The sequence below is a fragment of the Trichechus manatus genome, unplaced genomic scaffold (genome assembly GCF_000243295.1).
Source record: "Trichechus manatus latirostris isolate Lorelei unplaced genomic scaffold, TriManLat1.0 scaffold00231, whole genome shotgun sequence".
In the NCBI taxonomy this organism is placed as follows: domain Eukaryota; kingdom Metazoa; phylum Chordata; class Mammalia; order Sirenia; family Trichechidae; genus Trichechus; species Trichechus manatus.
In genome coordinates, this window is record NW_004444167.1 from 264345 (window position 1) to 278634 (window position 14290).

Sequence of the window (14290 nt, forward strand, 5' to 3'; positions counted from 1 at the left end):
CTATTTTGGAGAAAGTCCCATATTTGTTGGGAAAGAAAGTATACTCAGCAGCTGTTGGGTGGAGTGTTCCGTATATGTGTATGAGATCAAGTTGCTTGATTGTAGCATTTAGATCTTCCCTGTCTTTGGTGAGCTTCTTTCTAGGTGTTCTGCCCTTCACTGAAAGTGGTGTGTTGAAGTCTCCTCCTACTATTGTGGAGCTCTCTAGCTCTCTTTTCAGTGTTGTTAGAGTTTGTTTTATGTATTTTGGAGCCCAGTCCTTGGGTGCATAAATATTTATTATAGTTATGTCTTCCTGGTGTATTGACCCTTTAATCATTATATAGTGTCCTTCCTTATCACTTGTGGTGGATTTTACTTTAAAGTCTATTTTGTCAGAGATTAATATTGCCACCTCTGCTCTTTTTTGAGTGTTGTTTTCTTGGTATATTTTTTTCCATCCTTTAAGTTTTAGTTTGTTTTTGTCTTTAAGTCTAAGGTGTGTCTCTTGTAGGCAGCATGTAGACGGATTGTGTTTTTTTTATCCAATCTGCCACTCTCTGTCTCTTTATTGGTACATTTAGTCCATTTACATTCAGCATAATTATTGATAGGTATGAGTTTAGTGCTGTCATTTTGATGTCTTTTTTTGTGTGTTGTTGACAGTTCCTTTGTTCCACTTATTTTTCTTTGTTGAGTCGTTTTTCTTTCTGTATTTTCTTTTCATCATTGTTGATTTTATATTTGCTGAGTCTTTGCATTTTTCTTGTTTTTTGTTTTGATGTGTAAGATTGTTAGTTTCCTTTGTGGTTACCTTTATATTTACCCCTATTTTTCTAAGTTTATACCAGTCTTTTATTTCTTTGTATCACCTTGACTTCCTCTCCGTATGAAAAATCTGTGTCTATATTTTTTAGTCCCTCTCTTTTGTTTTAATGTTGTCATCTTTTATATATTGACACCTCTGTTTCCCCATTTTCAGTGTTTTAGCTTTGATTTATTTTTGTGACTTCCCTATTTAGTTTAATATCTGGTTGCTCTGTCCTATGTTCTAGACTTGGGTTTTTTCTGATGTTATTGATTTTCTAATAGGAGGACTGTCTTCAGTATTTTTTGTACTTTTGGTTTGGTTTTTGCAAATGCCCTAAACTGTTTTTCTGGAAATGCCTTAATTTCACCTTCATATTTGAGAGACAATTTTGCTGGGTATATAATTCTTGGTTGGCAGGCTTTTTCCTTCACAGCTTTATATATGTCATCTCATTGCCCTCTTACCTGCATGGTTTCTGCTGAGTAGTCCAAGCTTAGTCTTAGTGTCTCTCCTTTGTAAATGACTTTTCATTTATCCCTACCCACTCTTAAAATTCTCTCTTTATCTTTGTTTTTGGCAAGTTTGATTATAATATATCTTGATGACTTTCTTTTGGGATCTACCTTATATGGGGTTCGATGAGCATCTTGGATAGATATCTTCTCATATTTCATGATATCAGGGAAGTTTTCTGCCAACAAATCTTCAACAATTTTCTCTGTATTTTCTATTATCACCCGCAGTTCTGTACTCCAATCACTCGTAGTTTATTCTTCTTGATAGAATCCCACATAATTCTTAGGGTTTCTTCACTTTTTTAATCCTTTTATCTGCTCTTTCCTCCTATAAGATGGTGTCAAGGGCTTTATCTTCATTCTCGTTAGTTCTGACTTCCAAAGCCTCAATTCTGTTCCTATAACTTTCTACTGAGTTGTCTAATTCTGAAATTTAATGTTAATTTTATGAATTTCTGATTGCTGTCTCTCTGTGGATTCTTGCAACCTGTTGAATTTGTCATTATGGTCTTCTCTAATCTTTTTAAGTTCCTCTATTGCATGTTCTGCATTTTGCCTAATTTCCTTACTGATGTCTTGAAGAGTTCTCTGTATTAATATTTTTATCCTGCCTCCAGTAATTCCAAGAAATTTTCTTCCTCCGGAATATTTCTAGAATCTTTATTTTGGCTGCTTGCTAAGGCCATCATGGTCTGCCTCTTTATGTGACTTGATATTGACTGTTTTCTCCAAGCCATCTGTAAGTTATTATATTTATTTATTTTATGTTTGCTTACTCTATCCTAGCTTTTCTTTTTGTTTTGTTTTGATATGTCCAAATAGGCTGCTCATGTGAGCTAGCTTGATCACCTGTGCCCCTGATATTCCAATATCCTGCCACCAGGAGGCCATATCTGCCACTAAGTATGTGAGCCCAGGAGTCCGCTCACTCCTCCTGTATGGATTCAGCTCAGGTGTCCAGGTAGTCTGCCACCAAGTGTGTGGTGCAGGCTCTCACCTATAGTCCTCAACAGGCATGGGTGATTATTGTAGGCACAGGCATCCGGCTACAGAATGGGGACACATGCTGAGCAAGGCAGTGGGCTGATGGCCTCCTCCAAGTATCCAGGAGGAAAGAGTGTCACTGTTTCCTAGAGCACATAGGCGGGTGGGTTTTGCAGCCAGACTATGAGCAGCCAGGGCTGTTGGCTGTAAGGACTGAGGGGCACCTCTTATTCTTGGACCTGTATCATAGGTGGCTTGGTGGCATGGGTGGAGCCACCAGGCCTCAGGCCCGTGATGTAAGTAGGTGAAGACCCTGCTTAACGGGCAGAGCAGTGTCAAATGTCACGAACATGCCACTTCACAGCTGAAACAGTTGAAGTTAGATGTCAGGTATATACCCTGTATATACAGTAATGAGGGCTTATGCTGTTAAAATGGGCCCACACGAGTGCAGGGGGAAAGGCACTCAAAGTCTGTGGATCCCTTATGCACTTGCCTAGGCAAAGGAGCTGTGCCTACCCTGAGTTCCTGGCTAAGGGGAGTCGGCAGATAATTTTTGCCCCGTTTGTTAATTTACTCCCTCTCCAAGGCCAAGAGAGTGGCTCAGGGCACGTGACTATTCCTACTTCTGGCCCAGGAGACTCAGCATTCCCTGAAGCCATCCTGAGCCCAGTGCAGAGCAGAGAGCAGGGAAGTAAATGGGAGAGACGTTTTTCCCTAAAGGGGGTATTTTTGATCTGCATGGTAGGCAAGACATAAATACTTCTTTCTCCAATCAAGGGCTGTTTCTCACTGGTTCTGGGTGGCCGAGTAGACTCTCTGCTGCTGGGTCTCTCCTAGTGTGGAAAACACCTCCCAAGCTCTGCTGCTTGCCTGACTCACTACTCACCTCTGAGCTTAACTGATCTGGGCTGAAGGGCTCCGGCTCCTACCGGTTCAGGTCTGGCTACTCCTCTCTGCTTCCAAACCATTTCTCCCTCCCCCTGCCACTCAGTCCAATTCCTCAAACTTACCTTTGATTTCAGAGCTCCTATATCATCATATATAATCAATTCACTTGTTTTTTCGGATCTTTGTTATAAGAGGGTCCACTGGAAGTGCCTGACTACTCTGCCATTTTGGCCCCATCTCTCCACTGATTATTTCTTACAGAAGTTTTAGTTGTTGACATTTTACATGAAATTTGGCTACATCACATCTACCATCTAACTGAAATACCTATATAAATAAGATGATATATAACAAAATGCTAAGGATTTTGTTTTCTATGAATCCTGAGATTATAGGTAAATTTTAATCTCCCCTTTCATGTGACTATAGTCTTAAGGTTTTAGTATTTGTTATCACTAATACTTTTTCATTCTATGACTTTTCCCAAGTAAGATATTATTCTATTTTTCTCTTTTCTTAACTTTTTACATTTTATTTTCCTTACAGTTGCAATTATTGTCTCCAGCACAATTAAAATACAATCAGTCCATCAAGAACATTATTTCCTTGACTTCTTTGCTATTGCTTATCACCAATTAAAATATTGTTCAAATATAGTGACTCTTATCCACACTTTTCCTACATATTGATTCTGAATTTTACCATGACCATGTGACTTACTTTGTAGCACAGAGAGTTTAAAATTGCTTGACCATTGGGCTTGCTCTCTTGTGCTTCTTCTATCACCAAGAAAAAAACTTGCTCTGGTTGGTCTCACCAGTCCAAAGAGGATAACAGACATATGACTCATAAGTGTCTCAGTAGAATGATCCCTAGTGGACAACAAACTAAATTAGCTAAATTTTGTGTCTATTTGCAGCAATAGTAACAAAATGCTCTTCACAGTGTCTCACTCATTAACCAAGTTTTCCAGATTTAGGTGGTTAACAGCAGAGACCACTACCGTTCTGTCAATTTGTCATGCCGTAGTGGCTTGTGCATTGCTATGATGCTGGAAGCTATTCCACCTGCATGTCAAATACTAACAGTGTCACCCATGGTGGACAGGTCTCAATGGAACTTCCAGACTAAGGCAGACTAGGAAGAAGAACCTGGTGATCTACTTCCAAAATTTGTCCAAAAAAAAAAATTATAGATACCAATAGAATATTGTCAGAAATACCATATTTTACGCAAATAATGTGCACCTCCTATGTTTGTTTGCCAACCAAGATATTTGTTTGCTACCAAGATATTTTCATAAGCATGCTATGCTGATTTTTTTACAGCAACATGTTAAAAAAAAAAAAAATGGCACAGCAGCAGTTACAAAAATACCTAGGAGGGGAGTGTGCAATTGGCAAACAAATGTAAAAGGTGCACATTTTTTGAGTGAAAATACGATAGGGCTGGAAAATGAGCCCCTCATTTGGGAAGCACTCAAAATATGACTGAGAAAGAGTTGTCTCCTCAATGAAGAGTCAACCTTAGTGACATCAATGGAGTAAAGCTTCCAGGATCTTCATCTATCAATGCAGTATGACTCAAAACGAGAACTAACAATGGCAAACATACATTAGTAATCAGAATGTGGAGTGTACAAAGTATGAATCAAGAAAAATTAGAAGTTTTCAAAATGAAATGGAATGCTTAAAGATCCACATCCTAGGCATTAGTGAGCTGAAATGGACTGGTAGTGGTCATTTTGAATCAGACAGTCATACGGTCTACTTACTATACCAGGAAGGAAGGACAAAATGAAAAGGAACAATGGTGCATTCACTGTTAAAAAAAAAAAAAAAAAAAATTCAAGATCTATTCTAAAATACAACTCTTTCAGTGATAGGTTAGCATTCATACACCTACAAGAAAGATCAGTTAATATGATTATTTTTCAAATTTATGCACCAACCATGAATGTCAAAGATGAAGAAATTGAAGCTTTTTACAAACTGCTGCAGTATGAGAACAATCAAACTTGCAATCAAAATGCATTGATAATTACTGGTGATTGGAAGGCACGAGTTGGAAACAAAGAATAAAGATCAGTACTTGGAAAATACAGCCTTGGTGGTAGGAATGATGCCAGAAACTTTATGATAGAATTCTGCAAATCCAATAACTTATTCATCAGAAATACTTTTTTCAACACCACATAGACAACTATACCTGTAGGTCTTGCCAGATGGATTACATAGAAATTGAATTGACTACATCTGTGAAAATGGACTTCAGAGACTCAGTATTATCAGTTAAGGTACAGTCAGGGGCTAACTGCAGAACAGAGTATCAATTGCTCATATGCAAGCTCAGGTTGAAACATGAAGAAAATCAAAGCAAATCCACGAGAGTCAAACTACAACTTTGAATAAATCTTGCCAAAATTTAAAAACCATCTCAAGAATAGATTTGACACTCTGAACAGTAATGACTAAAAACCAAAAGAGTTTTGTTATGACATCAAGGACATCATACATGAAGAAAGTAAAAGGTCATTAAAAGACAAGAAACAAAGTAAAGACCAAAATGGAAGTCAGAAAAGACTCTAAAGCTTCTTCTTGTGTGCAGAGTAGCTACGGCAAACAGAGAAATAATGAAGTAAAAGAGCTGGACAGAAGATTTCAAAGGACAGCTTGAGAAGATAAAGTATTATAATGAAATATGCAAAGACCTGGAGTTAGAAACCAAAATGGAAGAACACACTTGGCATTTCTTAAACTGAAAGAACTAAAGAGAAAATTCAAGCCTTGGGTTCCAATATTAAAGGATTTTATGGGCAAAAAATTGGACGATGCAGAAATAATTAAAAGAAGGTGGAAGGAATATAAAAAATCACCCTACCAAAAAAAAAGAAAGAAAGAAAGAAAAATAGGCTGATGTTCAGCCATTTCAGGAAGTAGTAGATGATCAAGAACTGATGGGGTCAAGAAACTTGGCAGACAGCTACCTGGCCAACTGACTAGAAGACATCCATATTCATGCCCATTGTAAAGAAAGGTGATCACATGGAATGTAGAAAGTATCAAACAGTATTATTAATATTACATGCTAGCAAAACTTTTCTGAAGATAATTCAAAAAGATCTGCAGCTATATATTGACAGGGAACTATAAGAAGTTCAAGCCAAATTCAGAGAAGGATGTGAAACAAGGGATATCATTTCTGATGTCATATGGATCAGGGCTAAAAGTAGAGAATACCAGAAAGATGTTTACCTATGTTTTATCAACTATACAAAGACATTCTACTGTATGGATCATAACAAATTATTGATAACATAATAACATAATCCTTAATTATGCTCATGTAGGATCTGTACAAGGATCAAGAGGCAGATATTTCATATACATAACTGTTAGAAGATAAATTTTTAGTTAAAATTTAGAAGTTAGGGGGGACCTCATACCATCAAGAAAGCAGTGTCAGGAGCGGAGTGTGTCCTTTGGACAGGGGTCCCTGCGCCGAGAAGCTCCTAGTCCGGGGAACACTGATGAGAAGGCCGACAAAGAAAGACTTCCCCTGGAGCTGACACCCTGAATGTGGACTTTCAGCCTACTTTGACTGTGAGGAAATAAACTTCTCTTCGTTAAAACCAAAAAAAAAAAAAAAAATTTAGAAGTTAAATATGTATTCTAAATTCCTCTTTTCAAAAATTAATAAAGATTAAAAAGATTAAAGATAAGAAAACCCTATGGAGCAGTTCTAGTCTGTAGCATATAGGCTCATCATGAGTCAGGGGTCAACTCAAAGACAGCTAACAATAGCACAGGGCAGACCAGACAATGTTCTGTTCCGTTATACATAGGTCACCATGAGTCAGAGCAGATTCGACAACAACAGCACAGACATTAGCCAACCAGACCTGAGCATCTACAGACCAGTCATAGTTGGCTCTAGTTATAAACAAACAGGATATCCTCCCCGTTACATACAAGCTGACTATCAGCTCTCGTTAGGATTTATGCAGATATGATCTTGCTATGTTACTGAGAAAGTCATTTAAACTCTTTGAACCATTATTTTGATTTCTTTCTGGATTTTGGAAATAATACTGCCTACTATACGGGGTTGTGATGGATTAAAATATAAATAATTAAACAAGATAACGTCTGTCAGGCCCCTCAAAACATAAGTATGCATAGATTGCACATATATGTGTATGAATATATACATGAGAAGCTTTCCAGATGCTTTCTCATTAACTTTAGAGATCATTATTTAAAAAGGAATACTTGGGGTGGCTAAGAATAAGAGAAAATGGACAATTCTAAATGATGTGAAGAAGTTGTTTTCTCCTTCAAATCATTACCTCAGACAGTGGTTGAGGTTTAAAAGGGACAAGGACTGTGAGATATCACAAGTAATTAAAATAAATGATATTGTTGTTATTAGGTGACTACAAGTCAGTTCTGACTCATACAACAGAAAGAAATACTGCCTGATCCTGGGACTTCCTCAAAATTGCTCTATGTTTGAGGCTATTGCTGCAGCCACTGTGTCAATCCATCTACTTGAGGGTCTTCCACTTTTTCACTGACCCTCTACTTTATCAAGCATGATGTCCATCTCCAGGGACTGGTCCTTCCTGATAACATGTCCAAGGTATGTGAGTACAAGTCGTGGCATCCTCCCTTCTAAGGAGCATTCTTGCTGTACTTCTTCCGACACAGGTTTGTTCAATCTTCTAGCAGTCCATGGTATATTCAATATTCTTTGCCATCACTATAATTCAAAGGCATCAACTCTTCTTCAGTCTTCCTTATTCATTGTTCAGCTTTCATATGCATCACATGCATACCAGGCAACTGAAAACACCATGGCTTGGGTCAGGAGCACCTCAGTCCTTAAAGTGACATCTTTGCTTTTTAACACTTTAAAGAGGGCTTTTGCAGCAGATTTGCCCAGTGCAATACGTTACTCATTACTTAACTGCTCCGCCCATGGTTGTTGATTTTGGATCCAAGTAAAATTAAATCCTTGACAATTTCTATCTTTTCTCCATCTATCATGATGTTGCTTATTGGTCCAGTTGTGAGGATTTTTGTTTTCTGTATGTTGAGGTGCAATCCAAACAGAAGGCTGTCATCTTTGATCTTCATCAGTAAGTGCTTCAAGTCCTCTTCACTTTCAGCAAACAATGTTGTGTCATCTGCCTACAGCAGGTTGTTAATGAGACTTCCTCAAATCTTCATTTAGTCCAGCTTCTGGGATTCTTTGCTCAGCATACAGATTGAATAAATATCGTGAAAAGATACAACCCTGACACACAGCTTTCCTGACTTTAAACCACACAGTATCTCTTTGTTCTGTTTAAACAACTGCCCCTTGGTCTATGTACAAGTTCCTCACAAACACAATTCAGTGTTCTGGAATTTCCCAATTCTTTGCAAGGTTTTTCATAATTTGTTATGATCCACACAGAGGAATGCCTTTGCATAGTCCATAAAACACAGGTAAACATCTTTCTGGTATTCTCTGCTTTCAGCCAAGATCCATCTCAAATCAGCAATGAAATTCCTCATTCCCTGTCTTCTGAATCTGGCTAGAATTTCTGACAGTTCCCTGTCAATGTACTACGGGCAACCATTTTTCGATGATCTTCGCAAAATTTTACTTGCATGTGATATTAATGATATTGTTCTGTAATTTCCTCATTCTGTTGGATCACCTTTCTTTGGAATGGACACAAATACGGATCTCTTCCAGTCATCTGGTTAGGCAGCTGTCTTCTAAATTTCTTCCCATAGACAACTGAGCATTTCCAGGCTTACATTCATTTGTTGAAACATCTCAATTTGTATTTCATCAATTCCTGGAGCCTTGTTTTTTGCCAACGCCTTCAGAGCAGCTTTTTTCTTTCAGTATAATCAGCTCTTGATCATATGCTACCTCTTGAAATGGTTGAACTTCAACCAATTCTTTTTGGTACAGTGACTCTGTATTCCTTCTATCTTCTTTTGATGCTTGGAAATCCTATGGGGCACAGCTACTCTGTCCTATAGGGTCACTATGAGTCAGAATCTACTCAACAGCAGCAGACACTTTTTTTTTTTAATGCAGTAGTTATATTCATTGTTCCCACTTTATAGATGAGAAAACTGAGGACTGAGGAACAAAAGTTAAGGTATTGTGTTCAAGACCGTATCTCCTAATAAGTGCTAGAGCTGGGTTTTGAAGACAGATAGTCTGGTTCTTGAGTCTGTGCTCTTGAACACTTTTCCACTTGTCCTTGGAACATTTTTAGGTATCAGAAACTTTGATAAACTCTTCATGTATATTGTAACATTAGGATTCTAATAAGGGTTCTTACCGCAACTTTGTGGGTGAGTATATTAAGACTCATGGGTTTTCAATAATGAAATAGTAAAGATCCTGATAAGTAACAGATACAGCATTTTTCCTTAAAACTCCAAACCCTGTGTTCCATACAATCATTCGAAGTAATAGATGGAATACTTTTTATAAAAAAAAAATCTTAACTGTCATGTTTAATTTATTCTTAAATTGGTGAAAGTATTTTATTTTCTTTACTCAAGTTAATTTACTTGGCTGAGGCCATAAATATAACCTGCAAAGAACTCAGCTAGGTATACTACCTGAAGCAATGTACAAACAACAGAATGAACCACAATTGAAGTAGTAATTTCTGATTTATAGTCACTGAAATGGGATTGTACTTCTGAAAGATCGTCAGTTTTCGTTTTCCTGGCATCTGAATATTCCTGTATAATATCTCAGTCAAACAATGGCTAATAAAAGATATGATAACTGAGAACTCTAAAGGGAAGATATAAATTGTCAAGAATGGTAGGGAGAAAAAAATAAAAACCACTGAGTCCACAGTCTTCTACTTTCAGGGTAAAATGTGTTCCCTCATAAAGAGAAATGAGTATGAGGGTGTGACTATAAAGGGCTATGATTGACTTCCTGGGTGACTAGTAGCAATTAGTCTCTTCCTTCTGAATCACACATCATATGTCTCAACTCAAAGAGCCTTAATGCCATCTGATGTGTCCACCCAGGAAGAACAAATAATGAATTCATGGATTGCCTTCCTTTTTACACTTCATTTAAGAAAGCTAATTGTTTAGGGAATAGACTCTCCTTGGCTCATTGGTCTAATAATACAGGAAACATTTTTGAATTTCACAAATCTCACTTTTCACACTAGGATGCCAAACTCAGACTAAATGAACAATCCTCCCTTAACTCACATTTGTGGTAAAGGCAAAGAGCCTTGCTCTTTATTAAAATGTAAACAGATAATGAATGAATTCACTAACTGTTCTTTCCTGCTGGGGTGTTTAGCCTTTGGATAGCTTTAGCTCTAAACTACACATAAGTAAATCCTCATTAATTTAAAGCAAAATGAGATTGTAAAATAAAACATTTTGTTTACCAAAACCTATTTCAATGGATCTCCACCACAAGAATATCTCCAGATCCTTTGTGAGGAATGTCACTGGTATTTCTTTCATTAAATAAACTGGATTCGAGGATTTCTACAATAACATCACTGTCACACGCAAATTCAAAGTGTGAGAGAAAAAATTGAAGTTTCCAATTCGGTACCTAGAATTAATTCTAGGTATATCCAGGGGAATATGTCTTATTTGTGAATGTCATCAGTTATGTATACCCAAAAATAAAACAGATTGAGAATCACTGATTTAGTTGGTTAATTTTTTAAGTATGATTTAAACTACCAATTCACATAGTCAAAAAGTATATACGAGCTGAACAAAAAACCAACATAGATATTCAGCCCTTGTCCTCTGTGATTCACCTTGTAAGATAACCAATGTTATGAAAGACTAATAAGTAATTTGCTAGTGTAAAACAATGTAAAAACATAATGATAATAATAGCACTGCTAATAATAACTATGGTTCCTAGATATTTTGCTATATATCAGATTCTGCATTTGGTGCCTTAATTCATGATCTCATTTGGTCCTCCTAATCCCCATGAGGGTGATATTTTTATCCCCATTAAGTAGAGAAGAAATAAGAGACTCAGAGAGGTTAAATAACTTGCCCAGTAACCAATTTCAACTGTACAGGTCATAACAAATTATCGATAACATTGGGAAGAACGGAAATTATGATTACTTAATTGTGCTCATGAGGAACCTGTACATAGATCAAGAGGCAGTCATTTGAACAGAACAAGGGGATATTGTGTGGTTTAAAGTCAGGAAACGTGTGTATCCGGGTGGTATCCTTTCACCATATCTATTCAATCTGTATGCTGAGCAAATAATCCAAGAAGCTGGACTATATGAAGAAGAACGGGGCATCAGGATTGAAGGAAGACTCATTAACAATTTGCATTATGCAGAAAACACCACTTTACTTGCTGAAAATGAAGAGGACTTGAAGCACTTACTGATGAAAATCAAAGACCACAGCCTTCAGTATGGATTACACGTCAACATAAAGAAAACAAAAATCCTCATAACTGGACAAATAAACAACATCATGATAAATGGAGACAAGACTGAAGTTGTCAAGGATTTCATTTTACCTGGATCCATAACCAATACTACAGAAGCAGCAGTCAAGAAATCAAATGACATACTGCATTGGGCAAATCTGCTGCAAAAGACCTCTGGAATGCTGAAAAGCAACTATGACACCTTGAAGACTAAGGTGCACCTTACCCAGGCCATAATGTTTTCAGTCATCTTATATGCATTTTTCATAAGCGTGCAAAACCTGGACTATGAATAAGGAAGACCAAAGAAGAATTGACGTCTTTGAATTGTGGTGTTGGCAAAGAATATTGAATATACCATGGACTGCCAGAAGAACGAACAAATCTGTATTGGAAGGACAGCTACAATGCTCCTTAGAAGCAAGGATGGTGAGACTACATCTTACATACTTTGGACATGTTGTCAGGAGGGTTCAGTCCCTGGAGAAGGACATCATGTTACGCAGAGGGTCAGCAAAAAAGAGGAAGACCCTCAATGAGATGAACTGACACAGTGGCTGCAACAATGAGCTCAAGCATAACAATGATAGTGAGAATGGTGCAGGACGAGGCAGTGTTTCATTCTGTTGTACATAGGGTCGCTATGAGTCGAAACTGACTTGCTGGCATCTAACAACAACAACAACCAATATGTGGTAAAAACAGGATTTAAACCTAGACCTTACTATAAATCACATGTGCATATTTTTCCATACGCCTCTGAAATATCAATCAACACCAACCATAAATCAAATTTAAGTCAGATTTTTAGTCAAGGACAAAGATGAATGATAGTGTGGTAGAGAAACTGGAAAAGTTGAATAGGGTATTATGGTATTTAGAATTTTAAGATGATCCTCTGCCCTTGAATAATCTCCTCCCCTTGAGTATGGGGTGGGATCTGTAAATCTGATGGGATATGTCAAGTTATATGGCAAAGGTGAAGGTATTTTTCTAATATAAATCTTCAATCAGTTGACTCTGAGTTGAGATTGCAAGGAGAGTCTTGTGGGTGGGCCATACTCAAATAGGTGAACTCAGCAGAAGAAGACTTAGCCCTTCCCTGAGCACAGATGCACTCTTCTGCTGATCTTGAAGAATAAGCTGCCATGTGGTGAGAGTGACCATGGAAAGGACAATGTGGCAAGGAGCTGAGAGTGGCCCGTAAGAGCTAGGAGTGATCCCTGGCCAAGAGACAAAAAGAAACTGTGGACTTCAGTCACACACACAGATGTGCTTCTAATCATTCAGGTGGAAGATTTTCTAGAAGAGGAGTAATTAAAAAATCAATACTCCATGATGCTCTGAAATATGGAATGGGAAGGTGATTTATTAAGGGGCATTCGGAGAGTGCTGTTTAATAAGTGGCACTCAGTATAATGCCTAAACAATAAACTTTCCAAAGAATAGCATAAAAAAGAAAGAAAAAATAATAAGCCCTATTATATAGTAATAACTAGTGACTATTTAGTAGCTGGAGCCCTGGTGCCCCAGCGGTTAGGAGCTTGGCTGCTAAACAAAAGGTCAGCAGTTCGAATCCACCAGCTGCTCCTTCTAAACCCTGTGGGGCAGTTTTACTCTGTCCTATAGGGTCTCTATGAGTTGAAATCACTCGATCTGTTTGGGTTTGGTTTTTGAGTTTTGGTATTTAGTGGTTGAGAGCTTGGCTGCTAACCAAAAGGTCAACAGTTTGAATCCACCAGCTGCACCTTGGAAACCCTATTGGGCAGTTCTACTGTGTCCTATAGGGTCCCTGTGAGTCAGAATCGACCCCATAGGAACAGGTTTATTACCCAATGAAAGAGCCCTGGTGGTGCAATGGTTAAAGTGATCGACTGCTAACCGAGAGGTCAGTGGTTTGAAACTACCAGCAGTTCTGTGGGAGAAAGACGTGGCAGTAGGCTTCTCTAGAGATTTATAGCCTTGGAAGCCCTATGGGGTCACTATAAGTCAAAATCAACTCCATGGCAATGGGTTTGCTTTGGTATTATCCAGTAAAAAAGAACGTAATATCCCTCTTAGAAATCCTAAGTGTAATACAGAGTGAATATAAGAGGAAGTTGAGCTGAAATTCAAATCTAGCCAGGTTCAGCAGTGCAACATTTTGATACCTTTACTTTATTTGACATGTCAAGTGTACAGAGATCTTGATGAGACTTTCAGAGAGGAAAATATCACTTCATTTTAACCAAAACTTTACATGTTAAATGATTATTTCCCTTCTAGGCTAAATATAAACATACCACCTCTTACTTTTCTTGTGTGTATTTCTGAAGCTTCACAGTCTTTACTCTTCCGATGTCTGGAGACTTGATCAAAGTTTCCTGTGAAGCATCAAAACTTGAAATCTAATAGAGACTGTAACACCAACATTAGCATAAAATTGTGGAGGGAAATAGGATGTTCACATCCAAGCCAAAGTCATAGAAAATAAACAGCAAGCTATTTAATACGTAAAGATATTATGTGATGAAGTTAGATCAATGAAGTGAAATATTATGTAGTCATTTAAAATCATGTCTTCAAAGTATTTAATGACTTTAGATACTACTATCAGTGAGTTAAATGTAAAAGTAAGATCTAGTATGGTCTATTT